The following is a 23414-nucleotide window of genomic DNA, read 5'->3' on the forward strand; positions in this document are numbered from 1 at the left end:
ATGAACCCTCTAGAACTAACTCATGTACCATAGCTCAAGATCCATATCCATGAAAGATAAGCATAAATATAATGCAACTAAGAGAAAATAATGGGCTATACCTCTCAAGTAGCAAACCGCCGAGTAGACCAAGAGTGGGGAATGAGAATGCTCATCAAGATACCCAAGTCTCCAACCAAGACTCATCTAAGAATAGTCTCCTCTCAAGTCCATATCAGGTGACTGCCCCTCAGACTTCCTGCTAAAACCATCAACCGTCCCAACAAATACTTCTCTAATCTAAGAGAAATCAGCGTCACCACCATCTCTAAGTATCCATGAGCACCTGTAATGAATCAATCCATGCAACCTCCAAATGCAACATAGCAATATCATGAAGTATCCAACTTATGATTAGTGTACTCAATACCAAGAAACTAAACCAAGATCAATGTCCAAGTTCCAACCATGGCCTCAGGAACATAAACATGACAACATGATCTTACCATCTCAACCAAAGAGATAACATGCTCCATATGAACACACCATGACATGTCACAACTCTAAACGCGTATCAAGAGTATACCATGACATAATAATGAAACCATCCTCATACCAAGGATAACATGCCAAATAAAAGCATAAACCACACCTTTGCCAAGAACTCTGTGAGTCCTCAAGATGCAACCATCTCCATACACCATGAAGAAAAAAAACCATCTCCACATATCATGAAGAACCGTCTCCACATGCCATGAGGATAACCAAGAACTCCATGAGTCCTCAAGATCTAACCATCTTCACACACCATGAAGATAACAAGTGCACCATGCAAATGTCAAAGACGCTTCTACAACAATAGGATCTAAGACAAACCTCCAACATCTGCAAACAATCAATAAATATATCAATGCCAACAACTCCCACTCAACCGTGGTACCAAGTCACCTATGGCATCATAAAATCCATCTCCTATATGAAGATCCAAATCAAACTAGGAACTAATCCTGCACTGTCACCCCATCACTGTCACAAGCTCCCACTAAATCGTGTATCCAAGCTATCCATGACATCATGATGAAAACCCATCCTCTAACCATGAGAATCAACCAAGGCATCAAACTATCAAAGAACTCAATGTGCTCATCATGAGCTCCTCAAAAGAAACCAAATAACCATGATCCTCAACCAAGAAGATATACCACCATAACCAAATCAGAAAATCCAAGCTAATGGACATCAAGGATGTACCTGTATAACCAATCATGTCATGCCAAAATCCATGACACCATGATCACATCCATGAACCGAGCATCTGGCTCTCAATATGTCTAATCTGTCAGCATAGTCAACCACAATCCTCTGCCATGAATGTACTTGGTAACAACATCTCCTCCCTTCTACATGAAGATAAAATCATGTGACTTAGGGCATAGACAACTCAAATTCAAGCCACCAATTTGAATATGCATCAATAATGAAAGATCAATGGGCAAAGACAACCCATAACCAAGCTATAAATGCAACCTATAAGTATAGACCGCTTACAACACTGCACAACTTGTAGACCCAACAACTCATCATGCATATCCAAATCAAACATTGATAACCATATCATCATGAGACCAATCTGAAATATGAACTAAGTATACAATGACATCAAATCTTAAATCTCCAATGCCATAAACTCACAATGTTACCATAGTCAAAATATATCTATAAACTATTTAGATCAATATATCACCAAATAAATTATGCCAAACCTGCACCAAATTTGAACCAATGTGTAGAGCTCTCCAAGAGCTTTTCGTTGACTACTGGAAGTCCAAAATCTGACTCCGTATGCCCAAGTTATGCCCCAATTCGTGCTCAAAATAAATAACATTTGACTTTAGGGCTCTTAAAACCTAACAAAATCTCAAAATCATAGAACCAAACCTACACCATCTTTTAGTGCTCTGAATTAGCTTTCCAACGCCTATAAGAACGCTAAAATCTGATATTCTAAGAGAAAGTTATGGCCATTTTACTAAGACAATCTTTTTACCATTTTTAGTGTGATTTTTCATTTTTAATTTTTTTCAGTGACAAAAATTCCGACGGGATTAAATTTGACGGCCATCATGGGCTGAAACCAAAAAACTCTTTCATTTCCTCTGAACATGGCCAAACTAGGGCATATTATATATAAAAATTTATGGAAATGTCAACCCGGATCCAATGGTGAGGTCTGTTTTTACCTAGGAGGTCATTTCTACATGCTACCCCGCAAAACCCTCATTTTAAAATGAGACATCTAAAAAAATCCTTTTGTCCAAAAAAATTTCACATGCCCAAATCTTTTAACATCCCATCATAACAGCAAACCCAAAGCTCTTAGATCTACAATAAATCATTCATATATCTTGCCCTTTTTTTTCTTTTTTTTTTATATCCTCTCATGCATTCCCATGGATTCAATCTAGGGTTACAATAATAAAACCATAGCTCTGATACCACCTGTAAGGAAACTTGGCAACAAAGAATATAACCATTTCCACATAACCCATAATAGATCTGAAATAAATACGGAATTAAAATCCACATGCAAGAGAATAGATAACATACCCACAAAATTGTGACACAAGATATACCTTGGGAAACCCTCATTGAGGAAAAAACCTAGCCTCCAAAAGCATCCATCACTATGTATTATTCAGCAAAAAATACCATTGCCATACAACCATGGAAGCCTTCATGGCCATAGCCACAACTAAGCAAACTATGTGAACAAGCATGAATCCACACATCTCATGCCATGCTTTCAACCTTCACAAATGCTCCCTTGGCTAACCTGTCAAGCCTTGTCCCGCTTGACTCTTTCCTTTTGTCTTCTCCTTGTCACTCTACAACAACTACCCTTGTGGCTGCTTATATAGTAGCAAGTCCCACAAAACCACCAAGTGGTATTACATAAACCATGTGCTACCTAACCCACTGACCCCACATTTAATATTGGGCATTTAATTCTTTTCCCCAATATTAAATAATTACATGAAATATTATCATAATGTTACAATACAACTCATCAGAATATTCCATGGGAATCTTTACATGTTGCACGTCCATCTAGGTACAACATTACATAATAAAATAAAATAATAAAATAACAATATTATGCAATGTGTGCAACACCCATTATCTCAACATAAAGTCATTGTGAAAAGTTCATACATCCATGACTTCCCCATCTATCAACCTTCAAACAATGCCAAAGTAGGTTAGTGCAAATTTTCCTAGACTGCAATGGGAAACTTCAATCATGGTTATTGTGACTGAATTAGTCATCTATCACAAGCATATAAATAAATTTTTAGTTCAATTATAACTTATTACTATTACATTAGATGCTACAATCACACTGAGAAGGGCAAGCCAAATGGCAAGGGACACCAACTACAACAGCTATGTTTACTAGAAATGCTTGTCTATGCAACATCTATGTTCACTGGAAATGCTTGTCTATGCACTAGATACCTCTCCCATGGAAATTATTTCAAGAGCCTCTTTATATTGTGACTTTTAAATTAAATGTCAACCTTTTGCATGAAGCATTAGTCCCATCATAACATCCCTATTCAAGGAAAAGCATCCTTTAATTCAATATGGTTCACAAGAAAAGACTTATACAAGTTTATATAATTAGGATGGAAAAATTAGTAAGGGACATTGATTGTGAGCACAACAAATATATTGTTGATGGAAATGGTAGTGAAACTAACATTTGTATTTGTGCCAAGTACAATTAATTATGTTATGTATCACCACATGGGTACCATATGCAAAATAAACATTAAAAGTCATCATAAAATACTACCTTTGATCAGTCTCTGAAATAGATGACATCTTTTCCCCATGCAAATTCTTGAGTTCGATGCAAGGCTAGTGATTCAATGCTCTTCTATCCATCTGACACTTCAAGCCAAAGATATGCAACTGTTCCCTTGACACTACAATAAAACTTAACTTGCACATAGAGATATATTCTATGTGCAAGTTAAGTCAAATACATTCTACAAGCTAGGTTTGCAATAGCACAATTCTCTAATGAGTTATTCTTTACCAATATATTGATATGATAAAAAAAAGACAATGTTAACCATGATGAGATACTAGGTGCAGACAAAGGAGAACTAACATAAAGAATAAAACTAAAATGCTCTAATTACAAAGCATAAAACTGATAGTCCATGTTAAGGCCTGAAGAACACACACACAGACAAGAAGGCATACCTCAATCGTGCTCCTAATTTGATTATCTCTTCTCTCCACAGCCTCCTGAGTCATTCTATCACTAACTATTGTTGTTGAAACTTTTTTCAGCACTATCTTGGCAGTAGTTCCCAAAACCTCATTCCAAACAGTGTCAAGGGCCAGCCCTACTTCATCTCTAATGACAGTGCATGCATTAAAATACATGGTTCAGATTATAGTTGTCTATATTACTGAATAACATATTAGGAGAATGAACTCTAAAATGACAATCCTAAGCTGACAACTTACTTTTTGCACTCAATTTAAACTCATATTCAAAATATTAAAAAGGCTACTTCATTATGGCCTATGACAAATTGACCAACATAATTAACATTGGATAGAAAACTGCCATGATAAATGATTGAGACAAAAATTTAGGGTTCAGTTGATAATCATACTACTAAATAATACTCAATAATACCTCCAATCAACAGGGCAAGTTGGGAGGCAAGGTGGGGAAGTGTTTTAAACTACTCTTAATTAATTTTCCTTCCTTCAAACTTTAGAACTCTTTCAACAGACCCTTGAAACCTACAAACATTTAGTAGACCCAATTGTCTCTCTCAATGATGATAAAATTTTATTGAAGGAATATCATTTTAAACTGCCCTTGTCATATGATTGTTCTTGGCCAGGCTACACATTAACTTTGTTTCTCTCTAAATCTCTGATAAGCATTTTGCATGCTTCTCGCCCCAATTTACATTTGTGAGCCTTTTGAAAACTATTTTGCATGTTCATGCTGCATCTCACCCCCCTCAACCAGCAAGCATCTTGACAGGTGCAAACTACATTCACACCTATCTTGGCATTTATTTCCTGCCACCAAATGAATGAATGCTTCTTCTATGAGCAGGATGGAATAGAAAGAATAATGCATACAAAAGAAAAAGGGTAAAAAGGAAGCTACCAAAACTCATTCAAAGCTTCGTTGAGATCAAGTTGTTTTGGGAGATCTGACCACTGTCACAAATGGCTGAATTATTGTGATTGTAGAACAAGTCATAAGATACATTGTTCTGGAGGTTAGAGTTTCAGGAAGTACCATCTTTATCTATGATGCAAAAAGCATCAATAAAAATCACAAAAAGTGATTAATGAGACTAAAATGTGCATCAAGATTATTTATTCCCTACTTAAATGCCTAGACTAGGCCAGTGGATCTGGATTAAGTGATTGATTTCTCTTATGACATCTCATGACCGCTAAAAGTACATTTTCTATGATGGATGCCAATGCCATTAAAGTTCTCAAAGAATGAATTGTACAATTTTCCTCCAAAATGGCGTAGGTAAATATATTGATATTTAGTCAAAGTCCATGAAAGTGCTTAAAGAAACTAAAGAAAAGAAATACGCCCCTATGTTTGGATCTTGGGAAAATATAATGGTATCTAGTGATTATCTCTAAACTTGCATTTTTAATAGTATGAAAAATAACACAGAATTATAAACCAGAAAAAAAAGTAGAATAATGTTCTTTTGTCTAGGCCATGTACACAGACATGATAATTTGCTTTGCTGAAAATAATATTTGTATTCTAGATTCATCTTTCAATTGTTACTTGCAAATAATATGCAGTAATTCCCATCTATCTATGACTTCAAAAGTTAAATCCATGAAAAATGTTATTACTTCATCCTATTTCTAAGTGATTATCAAATCACTAGTTGGTGACATTGCTCTTAATCAAGATATGCCTAACAAGTAATGGATTGTTTCTCAAATAAACTGATATGGATGAAGCTGTTCTATGCTCTTCTATCCATCTGACACTTCAAGCCAAAGATATGTAGTTGTTCCCTTGACACTACAATAAAACTTAACTTGCACATAGAGATATGCAATTAAATCACAGGAATGCATTCAATCATATTTCCAACTTCATAATTGTTCCCAACACTTACTGCAAAAACACAATTAAGGAAAGATCATTACTGAAAATACTATTCTGGAGGTTGCATCAGTGAAGCTGTCAAACCCTTGTTTGAACTGAAGTTGTCATTTCCTTAAAAAACCTACTTATAATATAAGAAAGAGGATTGTTTATAATACTAAGTGACAAGACAGTCTACAAGAAGAAATGAAAGTTCAGATTGAGATAGAGGGCAAAGATTTGGGAGCATATGATGACTAGACAATGTGACATGTGATAGTGAACTAAGGACAAAAAGCATAAGGATCTTAAGTGAATAGATACATCAATGTGGGTTAAATTGTGAACCTTATCCTAATTCTACTACTCGTAGTTATTAGTCTTTGACATATCTCAAAAATATGGGAGAGAATTATGTTATTTATACCTTGTAACATGCTCACCTATCCATGATAGCTATATGATGCTTATGAGTATCATATGATTTTGTACCACCCATTGATATTTATAAATACTCCCTTGTGAACCCATGAAACTCTATCAAGATCTAACAATAAAGAAATCATACCAGAAAAATGTAGCACACTAAAACATATAATTAAGAAGGTATGGTCAATCCTCACTGGTTAAGTGTCTTTACATCCAAAGCCTTTTCATCTACCAATTGCAAATACTTTGATATAAAGTTTTGGTGTCAAAACTATGATGATCTACAACCTGTCATATAAAACCATAGGATGTGTCAACCCCCATAGTGTTCTTAAATGATATTTTTCCTTAAACAGTTCTAACAAAAAAATTAATACCCATGGATAGGTGAGCATGTAAATTAAGATGTCAAAAATTACAAGTAATATAAAAAAAGACATCAACAATTCTAAAATTTGCAACGAGTAGCAATTCACAAATGTTTCGCTACCTTTCAAGGGATTCATTTATATTTTGATTTAACATAGTTTTAATTCATCTGTAGTGGCTTTTCATTCTAATCATGTTACATTGACTAACTGAATTGTAAGTTTCTTCATTGTTATGTATTTAGGCAATTGTTTTGTATAATCCCTTGGGATGGAAGTGCAATGAAGTGATCAAAATTTTGGTAATTTTTTATTCCTAAGGGATTCACTTCTTTAAATACTAGATTCTAGATCTATGACAGTTGAGATCATTACATTCACACGTACATCCTAAAAATGAAATCTGAATAAAACATGGAAGATTTAGAAGCTTTAGTCTCTAGTGACCATAGATGGATTGGTCACCAAAAGGGCTTTTAGCTCAGTGGTAGATCATCCCAGCATCAAATTGGTGGTCATTAGTTTGACTCCTAGCTGGTACATAGAAAAGTTTACCCTAGTATCAAAGCCAAGGTAAAGTAGACCGGGGCAAGGATAGGAGCCCCAAGCACTTGCAGTTTGGATGAAAGGGAATGTAGGAAACACCTAAACCATAGATAGACTAGTAAACAAGAGAGCTGGTAGAACAATGATAGAACAACCCAACAAAAAATAGATGGTCCCAGGTTTGATTCGTAGCTGGCCAATGAATTTCTTTATCACTAATCTAGTTGAATTGTCTTTCTTAGCTTTATCCCTAAAACTTGAGTTAACCAAAGTATGACTTTTTTATTTTACTTGATCTGGGTCATTCTTTATTCAATACCAATATTATTCTTGAGACTGCAAGTCATATATCCACTCTTAATAATTTTCTTATTGTTCTAGATTTTCAGTAAATCCAAATAAGCCTAAAGGTTGGACAATGCATAGTGCAAAAATTGTACGTTTGAGACAAATCATCACTTTAGAAAGCTTAAATAATAGTTCTTCTATCCCATAGGCTATCTTTGTTCTTGTGGATATTTAAAAACTTATATTCAATTGTGTACATTGCATTAGTGCTCAAGTCTCTAAAAGAGCCCTCAAAATACTATAATATTCTAGACCTTATATTTTGAATTTACTTAACAAGTTTCTATGTCTAACCATTGTCTACCACTTATCTTTGTTGCCTATGATTATAAAGTTGCTCAACAATACTTGTTTCATATCCTAGGTTGGCATGGCAATGTCTTTGAGGAAACTCTATGTAGGAATTGAAGAGGGAACTCCAAAACCTTGATTAATAAGAATGGAAAATAATAAAGATTTTAACCTCTGCTACACTTCCTTAACAGAAATAGGCAAATTCAATTGCAACTCAAAGAAATCAACTAAATTTAGACATCTATATAATGCAAATGTCATCTGCAAAACAAGAGGAATCTATATAATCCAAATGACATCTACAACACAATGGAAAACATACATCAAAGCTTAAAGCTCCTGTGCATAAGGATATTGTATGAAGCAGAATGCCTTAGATGCTTGAGCTTCTTGCTTTCAATAAAATGCAGATGAGTGATTGTGTTGTTTAGGGAAATTCTAAAAAGTAAATGCATCACAAAAGCATCTAGATGACCCATGAGTTTGGAGAATATTTGAAGCAAGAGTATGTTATAGACTATACCCAGGTAAATTTGGGTCTATTTTGTAGATCCTAGCCAAATCCACAAGAGAACTATGTTAGTACCCAGTCTGTGTACAAACTGGTCTTGGATCGAGGCTACAATATGAGTGAATCAGTAACATAGTTTTTAGGCTCCATGAAGCCTTTCAAACCAGAGAAATAGATAACCATGTCCTAAGAATTCTTAACACTAGTTCATGGTTATTTACGACCAAAAATACATCACAGTTGCTTGTGAATATATTATCAGCTTACTAAAACCATATATTAATGCATGGCCACTTATTCCTGACTTGTTCTCAAGATTATAATATGAGCTGGAAGAAGTTGTTGAAAGCCAACCTATAACTAGCTTTTAGGGATGCCTCAAGAAATACCCACCCTTTGTCAAAAAAGGCCAGTAAGCAAAGAAACAAATAGAAATTGTCTCCATGCATTAACCAAAAAAAAAAATCCTCTCATAGTAAGAGAGGTGAAAGCTAGAACCATTTTAAGCTAGTGCCTCAGGAAACTCTCCTCACTCTATTTAAAGCTTGATTACACAATATTAATCCAAAAAAATAAAATCAGTTCATAATAGAAAAAGGAACATCAAACATTGAAATGACTAAATCTGAGCATTTTGCTTTCATGAATTTAAATCATAGTCTTGTACACTTTGTAAAGCCTAAGTTTAAATTAGGCAAATTATTTGTAGTTCATACCCATATGTGTCAAGCAGTCATGTGATCACCTCAAACAACTTATAGTTCAATTATAAATATAATTTACCCAAGACTAGACAAATGCTACCATTTCAAAAGCATTATGCAGTATCAACATAAAGCCTCTATTAACATTATTGAAATCCAACACATACAAGCATGTGTTCTTAAAGTAAATTTCAATTTTAGGACACCTACCAGAAGATCTCGATTATCTAGAAATGAAATGAACTGAATCAACCACAACAAAAGTTGAGGTTTACCAAACCAAAAAAGTTGATCATGCGGCTTCAATTGAGTCCCTATAGCTACATCTATTGCTGCATTATCCAAAGCTAGTTTTTCTATCACATGTTGAAGTTTTGTGCCAATGAATAGGATCAACTTTCGTAAGTATGGAGGAAAGCAAAGAGATTTGAATTAGAATAAATAAGGTGGTATGTATACTCAGTAGTTTAGTGCTTGATAGAATTAACTAAACAAAAAAGTCATTGGACATAAGACAATATCATAAAATAAAGATAACTTTAAAGAAATAAGTGGTTGGCTTTAACCGATGAACTTGTCATCACTTACTATCGTAGGGATGAATGATATCCAAAAGTAGAAGTTTAATCCAGATTCAAAAATTAACAAGATTTGATTAAGCAATTAAATGTTAAAGATGATGGTTATTAGTTGGACCCAAATATAATTTTAGAATAGATTTCTTTATGAAGATAAGCAAAAACCATTTTGTCATACATAACAAATTGAGGACTTGAGCATAAATTTACCATGCAGATTGAAGAAAATGCAGATAATTGCATATCCCTAGAGTGGCCAGCTGCAAAATACCAATCATTACCTAATTTCAGGTTATTCATTCACTTTTACAGATCATATTTTTTGTTTTTCAAAATCATACAACTAGAGATTGACTCACTGTAATAAATTATGAATTATGTTAGTGGTATGTTCTCTAAAAGAGGCCATAAATCATCAATAAACATATCCAAAATACAAAAGGAGGTCAATAGATTACAAAAATAACTATTTTTCTTAAAGGGCCATATGAAATGCCACATGTATATTTGTCTCTCCTCTCTCTAGTCCTTTGACACATCATTATCTCCTGTATTGTCAAACACATTGTTGTGTAGGACTTAATTTCAATTTTGTATTAGTAGGTATTGAAGTTTTGCCATAAGTTCCTCCTTATAAGTTTTGGTGAATACAAATACTACACTCTCAGCATATATTCTTACATGGATAACATTTTAAAATTTAATACCTCTCCTAACTCAGCCTATATGTATGTTCTTTTCGATTTCTATACTACAATCTCCTATTTCATTCTAGAAGCAAAACACATTTTCACTTAATAGTTAGGGATTATGAGGTAACATAATCATCAACAATGTCCATACTAGTTTCACCTAAAACAATTTTAATATGTGAGGATAAGTTTGACAATAAGGAAGTTATCATAAAAAATCATAGCTAACAACATTGTCAAGTATTGGCCATAAGTATTTGGAAGACAGGGTGCTTATAAGCTGAATGGCAATCCAATCAAATGGGAAGCCTTGATACATGATTGGTCAATTGTCTAAGTTTTGGCAGAAGAGATTTGGTTTCTTGCACAAGGGAGCTCTACCTCTCCTGAGGAATAATCCAAAACTAAGTTCTTGGTACAACTGAGAAAGTACCTTTTCCCCATTTCTATCCAAGGGAGTCTATGCACATTTTTTTGATGTGATAATTGGTTTTCATTATTTTGGCACATTAAAGACATGCATACAAGGCAATGGCTCTCTTTTTTTGGCTCCATTACCATGCTGAAAGCTATGTTGTGTGTTGTGCCCATCAATTCTATTTATTGTTTAAATTTGACAAACAATTCGGTGGCAAAACTGGATGAAAGTTTTAAATGGTTTTTTGGGTGGCTCAAACAAGTCTCACTGAATCCCTCTAATAAACTAGTATTGTATCTTTTGCAATAAGAGAAATAGGAGCCTAGCTATCAAGCAAATTTTGGCAATACTTGACACTGGGAGCAAAACTTGTCTTGAAAGTGTTCAAGAGCTCAAAGAAACATTAGTGCAAAGTAATACAGAACAAATACTAGGACTCAAATGATTTAATAGGAATTGCAACTATGTTTTGACTGGGTGATCATCTATTAGGCAGTTCATGTGGGAGTGCAGAAGCATCATTGTGAATCACATTCCGTGGAATATTACAAAGGGCAACATATTGGACTTTTGAGATAACTCATCGAAAGCGTTAGGCTCTATTGACGAATATAAGACTCCTAAAGGAGAAGGTGGTCTTCGAGCTCTCTGATTACATTGCCAAAATCTATTCTATATGTTACTTTGACACACAAACTGTAATGGTACAAATACAAAATTCCAAACTACGAACCATTCATGATAATGTTAAGGATATAAATGAACAAAAGCAAACAAGCACCAAAAAAAAGCATGAACTCTTTTGTTAATAATATGAGATGTACTCTCGTGTGATCTGATTTAGCTATAAATTCAAACTAAAGGCAAATATAACCAAACCCAAGTTTGAAATTTGGTAGGCATGCCCCTTAATTTTCTTTACAGTTTGACACTTTAAATGTCGAAGTTAAATATGATCTGTAGTATTCATTAAATCATTTACAGGTAAAATTGCAAAACATAATAAGAGTGTTAAAAAAATAGTCCAACAACAAATAGTCTAGTGGTAAGATTGATTGGCATGTACCAAAATCCTTTAGTCATGCAATACATAAATGGAAAACAATCTAGTGGTTACAAGATTGTGGGTACAAACCAAATTGCATCAGACAGACAACCTGCTTCAAAACAACCACAATAATGCAGGTCCACTAAGACAAGGCTAAAAGAAAATGCCACAGGTACTTTTGATAGAAAATATATACACCAAGCATGACTTCTATGCCAAATAATATTCAAGCTTGATAGTCCATTCTCAATGCATCAAGTGAGAGCAAGCTAGTTTTAACCACTTGGGAAAAGAAATAAGAAAATAATGTCTATAAATAGAAAAAAAAGTTGACAACTATTTGAAATTGACAAAAAGTAGAAATGTGAACACCTTGTGAGCCAAAGTGTTAAACAAATCACTCAATAAAAATAGTATAGTAAGAAAAACGTCATCTAGAATTCAAAATAGAAAATGACATGCCTAAAAGATGCTACTGGTAGATAGTAGGACTAGTACTTGTTGCCTAATAGAAGGAGCCTAATTTAACTTGAGTAAAGCTAATAGTATGTGGAAAAGTCAAAATCAATGAAAGGAGGCTCAATTATATCTCCTTAATGTATGACTCAACTCTTAGAAGCAATATTAAAAATAAAAAGTATCACTTGCCTGTTAGCAGTTTTTGACTAGTGACTGCTGAAAAGAATTTTCAAGATCATTATAAAGAGACATGAACTAATTATGACATCATCATCTTATTTTTTATATTGATTATTTTTCTCCTATAAAAGAATGGAAATCGTAGGCCAACCCTATTAGCGACATTATTAAACAATTCATTGCTGAGAGCATGGAACATATGTCTTTGGCCTACCAAATTTAAGGTGCTAATGGTTAAGCAGTAAGCCTATAGATAAATTGTTAAAAAGCTAATGTAGTTTAAGCTTAACAAAGCCTTCATCAGTAGGAAATCTTTAGTTACTACAGTCCTGATCAATGTAACTAATGTTTTGTTTAGGCCTATAAATGTTGCTTTTATCTTGGTGATTCAAACTAGCATCTCAAGCATCTTCAATCATATTTGACATCTATTATCCCAAATTATAAATTGAGGAGGCCAAAGTTCACAAGATGTAGCATTTTTTAGAAAATATGAAGCATTTTAGGCACAACATTATGTTATCCCTCATGTGCGATTCTGACAGATACTATCAGTGTCCTGTTGCTGAAAGTTTTAAATCTAGTAAATATTTCCTATAGCTTCCTCATCTGATCAGAGGCAATAAAGACCAGTAAGAAATACTTTGGAATTACACTAATTTGAGAGGCAATTTAAGTACATTTAAAAAATAAGATCTGAAATTTGTCATTCCTATGAAGGATCCTAGTTATTGGAACCTAAATTTGGCAAAAAAATTAGCATTTATATAGAATGTGAAAAAGGCCCATATGAAAGATTGCACTTAAATAGGAGGTAGATGGAGTCACTGCATTTGAGAAGTGAATTTAGTGTTCCATAGTGATGTCTCCCTTCCAAGAAAGCATATCCCCAATGCAGGACATTTTTGAGCCTTGACAAAACATTCCCCTACAACACCAATTCTGCCACCTATGCTAGGGCCATTACTAGGTCGCTTGCTATATGACCATGCCATTACATACTGAGTGTGACCTTTGACTTTGTGAAAACTAATTTACCTTTCATGAAGCACTAGCAGTGATATTATCCTACAGATATTGCCTTGAAGATTTACTGTATGGGAAGATGTCTATCGGCAATGAACAATCACTTGAAGTTCTTTCTTAGAATTAAATATGAGTAAAAAGGTAAAAAGGTAAATTTATATTTTATAAAATAAATAAATAAAAATAATAGGAGACCATACAAGTACACCATATACAAGAGACCATATATTTATGATTTTATCCAATATTGTCAGCAATGGACTAAAAATAACAAGTACACATCATTGGATGTGCTATAAATGCCAAATGCAAGTGGCACTATCATCCAGAAATAGATTGTGTGTTTACAAAATCCAATGAAAAAAATAATTCAACAAACTTGCCTATATGTTGTTGAATTCCAAATGTGTACAGTACCATCTTCAGAACCTATGATAATGATAGGAAGTTCAGGATGAAAGCCAACTACTGATACATTATGGGTATGTCCATCAAGAGTCTGGATACAACCTTTTGTCTGGTAATTCCACACCTGATACAAGTATACCAAAGAAAATGAGCCATGGACTATTATTCAAAAAGATCCATACAAAAAGTAACAAATGTCAACTAGGAAGGAATTTTTAAAGAGCACCTTGGCTGTATGATCATCTAAACTTGAAATTAGATACGGTTTGTCACCTCCTGTAAAGTAATCAACACAATTTACACCCTTTGTATGGGCATCAAGGGTAAATTTTGGTTCTTATAGTGAACCAAGACTCTAGATCTAGATGATAAATTCAAGTTAGGCAAATTAGTTCAAATAAACATGATATCTAATAAATAATTCCAATTTTGGCATACAAGAGGTACAAAGAAACTTGTTAAATCAAGCCCAATTTCTGATTTTTTAAACTGGTAAGAGAACACTGATTCCCACCTTTATAGTGTGATCCAGTGAGGCACTCGCAAATGTATTTGTGTCCTTTAGATTAAAGGCAACTTGCATCACATAATGTGAATGACCTTCAAATATTTGTGTGCATTGCCAACCTTATCCAAGTCCCAAAGCTTGATTAGCATGCCATCTCATGATGACATAACATAGGGCTAGGTTGGATGAACTGTCACACACCTGATATAATCAAGCTAGATTGTGGAAAATTTTACATTAAACTAAGAATGCAAGCTAGCTCTTACTTGACATCTGTAGTCTTGAAAGATTTGTATAATAATTTGACAATATGTTTTTGATCCATGGAAAACAACTTTTAAGTTAAAATAAAATATGTTTCACAAGCCAATAATAGGTTGGCACAAGGAAATGTTGGAATTTGTACATTGAATTGACACTGATTTATTTTCATGATTGCAATCTATAGCCAAATAAATATAAACTCATTTCATCCTAAAAGAGTTATAGCAAGGGCTTAAGAAACTTGCTTTAGAAGTGCCTCACACCATTTTGGCTCAAGCTAAAACACAAATTCCAGATCTAGATCCTTGACAGTTGTAGTCTCATCAATTTCAAATTTTTCTATTGATCGACCTTGAGATGAGCCTTTTAGATTGAACCGCCTATGTATGCGAAGCTTTGAATAGAACATATTTCCCATAACTATAAGATTACGCTGTTACAAATTTCCAAATCCAATTTTTAAGAATTTGTGATAATTTTTGCTTCACAATCACTTTGGATTCATAATGGCAAAGGAGTCCATGACTTGATAGGCTAGCAACTAGCTCTAATTCCACTGTAATATCCTACATTGAGTAGTGTTGGAACAATGTTTTTCATTAAATGTATAGCAAGGGCTAAACATAAATCTTTGAAGATCTAGAAATAAAACTTACCATGGTCCACAAGCCTATAGTTTGATGAAAGAATGTTCGAATCTCAAGATCCAAACTCCAAGCTCATGACAATTTTGCCTAGCAAAACCTTGCTTAAGGCTCTTTAATGGTTATGTTGTGCATGCTCAATAAAATACTCTAGTTATTGTAAAATAAGTTTGATCAGCCAAAAAATGAACATGTGGAAATTAATGTAATCAAACAAAATGTTGCATCTGAATTCAACAGAAACCTGGGCTACATATAAGCAAGTAACGAGCATCAAATTTCAATTAAATTGATAATCTACTCAACATATAGTACTGAGAATCCTTTGTGCAAGAGGTAATTGCTCAAAGGGAGTCCTGATATAATGCCCAAATTGTATTGTAGATTGTCAAGTAAATGACATGCCCAAAAGCTAGAGTTTGGAACATATTTTCCTTGCAACACCCTTTTAATGTTGACAAGTACAAGTAAAATGAGAGTATATAACCAGCTCAAAGATGAGAGGCAGTCCCCAAAAAGAATTGCCCCTAACTATTTTCTCTTCATAGATGCTAATTATGAGTGGCAACTAACAATCCAGGTCCATGTTTCACTTCTACGAATCATGTTAACAAATGTTCCAATTTATCTAAATAATGTTTTGTAGACATGTGCACTAGTAGAATAGTTTGCAAATGCTCTTCTCTTGATATCCACAAAAAATGGTATTAGTTTGAAATATCAATCAACCACTCAGTCATTCAAGGTCTTGTGAAAAGTCGTCTACCACGAAAAATCCCATATTAATGCAAAAAAAGCATGACAACTAGTCAATTCTAGAAACCAATGACATCCAAATAAACATTATGCACATAAATCTCCCAAACTAAAGCAATAACATATCACTGGATGATAACTTTACTAATGCATACCAAGGTTGATGTTTTGAGTAGTTCACGGATAGCCATTGTTGCATAGCATGAAGTGGGAAGGGTGAAGCTTATTTGAAGAGTAGTATGCGATGAAGGTTTAAAGCCACCATCATGATTAACTTCCTTCACATTTGTTTTCAATTTCTCTTCATTGTAACCTTCAACTACATTATTCTATAGGCTCTGCTCTCCCTCCAAAGCCAACAATTTTTCATGTTTAGTTGATTTTTCATTTGATGTTTCCTACAACACATTACTATTTACATTATTACATTTAACTAGTTCATCAAGATCTATTGTGACCAACAACTGTGTAGGTTTCTCATACTTGGTGATATTCCTGCAAAATATTACCACTAATAGTAATAAGAGAGAAAATCATGTCAGAAGGAAAACAACTCATTTTATTTTAAAGGATAGTAAGACCTATATACATAAGCTAACTTATAAAACTAGAAAACAAATAACCATCTAGAAAATGAAAGGATCAAAGCCAAATTTATATAGTAGTCATTTACAAGTACAACCATTAATTCAAAGTGATCCTGTCAATGAAAACATGAATTGAAAACAAAATCATATAAATAATGAAGTCCTCTCATACCACAAATAATCAATTGGCTTCTGGATTAATCTTCTCTATCCTCCTACCAAGTTCATTATTTAAAATTACCTGAAATGATGAGAAAGAACTTCAAAATAATAAATAAACCATAATCATGGATGGGCAGCATGGAACAAGACAATACTCACTTATGCTTCCATACTAAATTTCATAACTCCATTGTTTCTAATCAAATCACAAGCATTGGTGCACTTCAGTCTTACAAAAGTCCTTTAGATATTCTAAATTCTGAGAACAATAAAAGAGATATCCTCACATATGAAAATACATTGAGGAACTTACTTCACACTATGTGAGTTGTCTTGCAAGTTAACTAAATCCTACAAAAGAATCACATGATCACCAAAATTGTGTATCTTGTTTTCAGGCAAATCACACAAACCCTTGATCCATCAATTGAATGCTACTAGAGCACATTGTTTTTGGCATGCCAAGTGTACATGAATAGATATATGAGCAAAAAAAATGAAAAACTGATGTCATTGAAACCCAAAAAATTTAAACTGACAAAGGATGACAAAATATCGGTACTTCTTTCAGAAACGTATATCAGGATAGTCCAACTTCAAATAATACTAATTGTAGGGTGGACATGAAGACATCATTTGGATTCTGGAATAACAACTTTCCTCTATCAACTAATGGCTTAACACAAACTAGACTGTAAAAATAGCTATAGCAATAGAAGAATTACAAAAACAATTGAAAGCATGACATTAAGATACAATCATGTTAACTTGTTCCACTACTTTGATAAAGATAGATATCATATGAGTTCATTCAATTTCAAATGCATTAAAGTGAGGAATTATTCTTAAGTAAGAATTCAAATATGTAGAACCACCTTGTGTAGGAAATTTATACACACTTTAAACCTAAGATAATTGTGTAAAACCCTAAATTTGCAAATATGAGATTTGTTGCAAAATAAAAAAAAGAGGGATTCCTAAACAAAATTGGTCAAATTTTGGTTAGCAAACTAACAATCATCAAAAACTATATCACCAACCCTAACCACTAAAGGAAGACCTTGATTTTGTTTCAAATATCATGGGAAAAATTAATGAAAACCTAGGCACAACTTTTAGCTATTTAAAAATATGCAATTACTACAAAAATTGCCACACAAATTCACAAATACTGGCACCACAACATTTTTAAAAATCTCATAATTTTCCTACCCTTAACAAGTTCGTAAAATTGCATACAAACTCTTTTGGATCTTGAATCTTTACTGGTCTTCACATCCAATTTGACAACACATCAAAATCAACCGTAATCCCTACAATGATTTGCTTTCTCAGATCCTAAAACTCAACTTAAGCTTCGATACCAACTTAAGAAAACAAAAAATAAAAAATTTATCAAGATATTCAATTGATAAACTAAGAAACAAAAACTTTCTTATATAGACTTACACAGAGTTAAAAAGTAAATAGAACATAAAGACTTATTTAGACTAATCTAAACTCCAAAAGACTTTATTAAACTCTAAGTTGCACATTAATTGATCATTAAAGAATATAATTATATTCTAATAGTGGTAAGTTGAGAACTCTAAGTCTGTACATTAATTGATCATTATACAATATGATTATACTTTAACAGAGGTAAGCTGACAAAAGAGAACAATAAAGATAAATTAGCTAAGAAACACAACCTTCCCTATTAGGAAATATACCATCAACAAGAAGTGAATGTGACACCTGTTGGCCAGTTCCAGCTAAAGCACCACAATATATTGTTCAAAGTCAATATTAGAGAAGAACTAAAGTTTAAACTAGCAATCCTAAGATAGAAGAAGAGACTTTGCATGAAAATATGAGTTCAATAAGGAAAAACATCTATGGGAGTGATGCCATGTTGGAAGTATAATTGTCACTATATCTACTATAGGAATGCATGTTCCCTAGTTGTATGATGTACATTTTGCAAAGCTCCCTAACAAATGGTATGACATCTAACAATAATATGTGAAGGCATTGAAATAGGTAGCTGCTGATCAAAATGATTGGCTTCCATAAACATTAAATATTTATGAGCTCAATTATATCATAAAAGTACAAGAAGGCAGCTTCATTTTTTTAAAAAAATCCTTAAAAAAATGGGAAATAAGATGAGCATTTCCAATTTCATTAAAAAATTTAAAAGTATATGTAATAAAATTGTAAACTCTAGTTCTCAAAACTATACTTAGGGTTTTTTCTCCAAAAGACTTAAACATGTAGCTTTTAAATAGTTGACTCATGTGAAGCATTGCACATGCACATAATCAAGAAAACAGGCAAAAGGAAAAAAAACCACTTTCAAAATATCAGATCTAGGAATGCATCGTCTCTTTGCTTCTCAATCAAGAAAATGTAACAAACCTTTCTAGCTAGATTATGATATGTTTCAGCAATATCATTTGTCGGGCATATTATTCTTGACTTGCAACTAGAATTTTATTCCAGCTCAAAAATAGAAAATCACAAAATAGATATAAACCAAGAACATCAACTTTTGTCTAGATTAACTTTTGCCATATGTAATTCACTCTCCATTAAGAGGCAATGCTTACCTAGGACCATTGCTGAAGTGGACCAATTAAGAATGGCTCATGTAGTGGCCTACTCATTTTTCCTAAACATACTATAATTAGTTGATCGATTAAGAATGACCCCTATAGCAGTCTACTCATTTTTCCTAAAGATACTATAATCAGTTGACCAATCAAGAATGGCCCAGTAGCGGCCTATTCATTTTTCTAAAGATACTGGGATTATTGCAAAATCTTGAGAACCTAGACTTGGAAAAATTGAAGTTTTTGTGGTGGTTCCATGCTATGTAAGAGTGTTGCATGGGGAACCAAAAAATTTGGTGATTACAAATAATCTAAGCACGACATAATTTTCCTACTCATGTCACACATTTTTTTAAGACTCTACCATACAAGATAGAGTGAAAAATTCAACTGAAGCAGAAAGTCTACTATAAATATTGTGTAACCAATATATATTGAAAGGACATTGCCAACATAAATTACAACTTGCATCCATAAATATTCAAATTTTACTTTTGTATTTTCCTTGGCACAAAATAGATTTTCAACCTTACGAGTTACAAATGTTTGAAGACATACTATACAAAATAGAGTGATAAATTCAAATGAGAACAACAAGTGTGTTGTACACTATGTGTAAGCAATATTTATTCTGAGGACATTACATGTAAATTTATAGGTGTAAATTGCAACTTGTACCCATACATATTTAATTTAGTTTTGCATCATCTATAATTAAAATAATTGAATGAAACAAAAGCAACAACCAAAACTCCAAACTTCACTCCATTGTTGAAGGATACATAGCACACAACATATCTAACTTGAGCAATATATATATATCACACAATATATCTAACTATCAGCGTCATCGTTGCACCTTCTAGGTGCATGTGTTGGTCATTACAAAATATCAATATTAAATATGTATTAAACTAAATCAGTAAATAATAGATAAGAAAGGCTTGACTTCCTTATCCCTTCGCGCACATATATAGAAGAAGTCATCAAATAGGAGGGGGCAAAGATGGGAAGGTATCCACAAATCAAAGAAATATCAAAGTTTAGCTAGATGGTTTAACTCAATATTTTCAGAGTATCCAATACTTGGTCAAGTAGCTGATAAATATGTTGGTAGAAGAGGAATTGGTAAGACAAAGCTAGTAAGTCTGAAAGAAAGTGAGCTTAATGGTATCAAAAGTGAAAGCAATGAGAAAGCAAAGGAGGAAGGTTCTTTTGACATTGATCTACCGGATGTAGAAATTGGGAAAGTTTGTATTCAGTTTCCTCCTAAATTGAGTGGATATCTTCATATTGGACATGCAAAAGCTCATTTTTTAAACCAATACTTTGCTCAAAGGTATAAAGGGTGCTTGATTATACGCTTTGATGACACAAACCCTGCTAAAGAAAGAAACGAGTTTGTAGAGAACATATTGAATGACCTTGATACACTAGACATTAAAGGAGAGGGACCTACATACACTTCAGATTATTTTCTGCAGTTAGTAGAAATGGCTAAGAAATTGATATCTGAGGGGAAGGCATATGTGGATGACACACCTCGAGAGCAGATGCAGAAAGAGAGAATGGATGGAATTGAGTCCATCAATAGGAATAACTCTATGGAGAAAAATATGTGTCTAAGGAAAGAAATGATTGCTACTATTGAGAGGGGGATGCAATGTTGTTTAAGAGGTAAGCTAGATATGCAAGATGTTAAAAAAACATTGTGAGATCCTATTTATTATAGATGCAATCCTATCCGCCATCACCATGTTAAATATAAATACAAGATATATCCAACATATGATTTTGCATGCCCATATGTGGATAGCATTGAAGGTGTGACACATGCTCTCTTGTCAAGTGAGTACCATGATCGTAATGAACAATATTATAGGGTCTTAGAAGACATGGGTTTGCGAAAAGTGCATGTGTGGGATTTTAGCCATTTGAATTTTGTTTATACTCTCCTGAGCAAGTAAAAACTACAGTGGTATGTAGATAATAAAAAAGTGGAGGGTTGGGATGATCCTCGCTTCCCAACAGTGCAAGGAACATTGTAAAGGGGATTTATAGTAGAGGCCTTAAAGCAATTTATTCTATCACAAGTTTAAATGTTGGACTTTTTCTTTGGAACACCTTTTTTTTCACTTAATTTTCTATAGTTTCCATACAGATTCTTATAAGCTATACCAATTAAATTTATAAATCTAAGTTTTCTTTGGCACTTTTGTTTCAAGGAGCATCAAAAATTCAAAAAATCTAAATCTAATGGAGTGGGATAGACTTGGGACAATGAATAAAAAAATCATTGACCCTGTTTGTCCTAGACACACTGCTCTTTTTGAAAATTGTGTTCTTCTATGCTTAACAAATGGGCCTGAAGAACCTTTTGTCAAAATTCTGGCTAGGCATAAAAAGTATGAAGGTGCTGGCAAGAAAGCAACTACTTACAAAAAATACATTTGGTTGGAGAGTGTTGATGCTGCTCTTGTCTCAAAAGGTGAAGAGGTAACACTGATGGATTCGGGCAATGCCATAATAAAAAATATTGAGAAGGACTCAAAGGGTATTATTGTATGGCTTAATGGAATGCTCCATCTTGAAGGATCAGTCAAAACAACAAAGCTAAAGCTGACTTGGCTACCAGAGATTTCAGAGCTTGTCAACTTGTCACTTGTTGAAGTTGAGCATTTGATTACTAAAAAGAAGGTATATTTTTCACTGACTCAAAACCTTTATGGTCAATAATGGATGAATTTACGTATGTTTCTGTACATTGTGTTGGTATTTTACATTGATGTCCAAATATGACTCTCATTGCAAGCTATTAATATAGCTTTTAGCAGTCTATTCAAACAAAGATGTCCAATTTGGGTCTATGTCACATACACATTGGTAGAGGAGCTCTCATAACTATCAATCTTCTAAATTATTTTGTATGGGAAGGTATCCACAGAACATATACCGATGAACATTTGATAATTTATACTTCAAGCAATTGTACAAGAGTGTAATCTAATAATATATGAAAGTCCTGAAATTCAAAATTAAAATACCTACTTTGTGTGACTTTAGGACAAATTCCCACCCTTTCATTCTCTATGAAATAGTTTGTAGATTGTTTTTTAGTGGAGAACGAAGAAGTAACCTGGTTCAATTTAATAGCATATTTAATATGGTTAGAGCTATGTTACCTAGAGTTGAATCCCCCTTCTCCAAGCTTGTTATCATCATGAAAATTTCTAGTTGCAGCCTTTATATTTTCCAAGTTGAGAAAAATTCCATGCTCCTTCCCAATAGTAGACTACACCTCTGTATCAGGATTCTCCGTTGATTGATGCATGGGAAAAATATTACACATTTAGTATAGAGAAGATTTTATTTTACAAGAAAAAATAAACAGAATTTTTTCCCCCTTATTTCCTTTTTGAGTGAGTAGCTCTTATATAATCAACTACCTAGAATTTTTTGTTGACATTTGAAAGAACGATTTATCAAAAAAAAATCACCTCAAAAGTACCTTTCCTTAATGCAACAGACTTGAATCTTCTTCTAAATCCAAATAGGCATAGCAATAACATCAACAAGAAGCCCCCAAGAATACCCAAAACTATACCCACTTTGTTTGAAGACTTGCCTGCACAAGAGATCAATTCAAGTGTTCAATCATTAAAAAAAAACCTTAAACAAAACCTTATTTTGGTCAATTAAAAACATCAAGACATAATTAAAACATCGATGGTTGGAATCA

General features: G+C 33.4%; 1 pseudogene; it reads left to right on the top strand.

Annotated features, from left to right (window-relative positions):
- The first annotated feature begins 8606 nt into the window (after window positions 1-8606).
- LOC149577168 (glutamate--tRNA ligase, cytoplasmic pseudogene) lies at window positions 8607-22411 on the top strand (annotated as a pseudogene).
- Window positions 22412-23414: the final 1003 nt, after the last annotated feature.

This window comes from Cupressus sempervirens, chromosome 1 (genome assembly GCF_028749045.1).
Source record: "Cupressus sempervirens isolate cs-2001-9-10 chromosome 1, ASM2874904v1, whole genome shotgun sequence".
NCBI classification, from domain to species: domain Eukaryota; kingdom Viridiplantae; phylum Streptophyta; class Pinopsida; order Cupressales; family Cupressaceae; genus Cupressus; species Cupressus sempervirens.